Source organism: Austrofundulus limnaeus, unplaced genomic scaffold (assembly GCF_001266775.1).
Source record: "Austrofundulus limnaeus strain Quisiro unplaced genomic scaffold, Austrofundulus_limnaeus-1.0 Scaffold1090, whole genome shotgun sequence".
NCBI lineage: Eukaryota > Metazoa > Chordata > Actinopteri > Cyprinodontiformes > Rivulidae > Austrofundulus > Austrofundulus limnaeus.
In genome coordinates, this window is record NW_013953492.1 from 75349 (window position 1) to 76300 (window position 952).

A 952-nucleotide genomic window follows, 5' to 3' on the forward strand; every position below is an offset into this window, starting at 1 on the left:
AGAAGCACAGGGTTCGTTTTTTACAGAAATCAGAAACTCAAAGACAACAAGTGGTCATTTCCAAAGTAGTTCTTAAACTTAAACATGGCTGATATTATCAGTGTAATCTAAATATTTTAATAGCGACTCATGTAAAAGTTATTATGTAAAGTTTTACACCACAAATAGATTCTTGTTACAGATTTAATAAATAATGTTATGGGCATTTAAGCACAATTGGCAGCAGCTAACTGCAATTTTATCCTGATTCAGCCTGGAATCACTATGAGCAGGAACTTTGTAATACATCTGTCAAAACAATCGTATAATGCTAAATTAATAGTGGTGTATGATGACATTTTTAAGTTTATTTTCATCATGGCAGCAGCAGATTTAGTCTTCCACCCYTTAAACTAGGTGTTAATTTGTCAATCCAGTCAGATAAAAAATGTATTTCTCCCAAGTGGATTCAGCATTTCTTAAATAATGGCTTCCAATTGGATTATACATATTACAGTTCAATGCATAAAGTTAAATGTATTATTAATTATTATTTCACATCTCTACGATGTATTTTAGCAGCAAGTGGGTTTCTACYTTATTTGAAGGCTCTATTTTAATTTTGTGAAGAATGAACTGTGAGATATTTATTTAACCTTTCATAAGAAATCTTGCTTTTTGCCTTTGAGAAAAACTGTTCCTGACATAGAGGCTTGGAGCAAGTGGCTATTTTTTTGAAGAAGACTGCTTTGTTGAACATAGTTGTCAGGAACAGTGTTGAGCTACAAATAGAAGTCAATCTGTTTTAACTTAGAGTTATTGTTGCCATGTATACCCAGTGGTGGACAGTAACAAAGTACTTTTACTTTATTACTGTAATTAAGTACATTTTTTGAGTATCTGTACTTTACTTGAGTAGTTATTTATTTGGGAACTTTTTACTTTTACTCCACTTCATTTCAAAGACAAATAT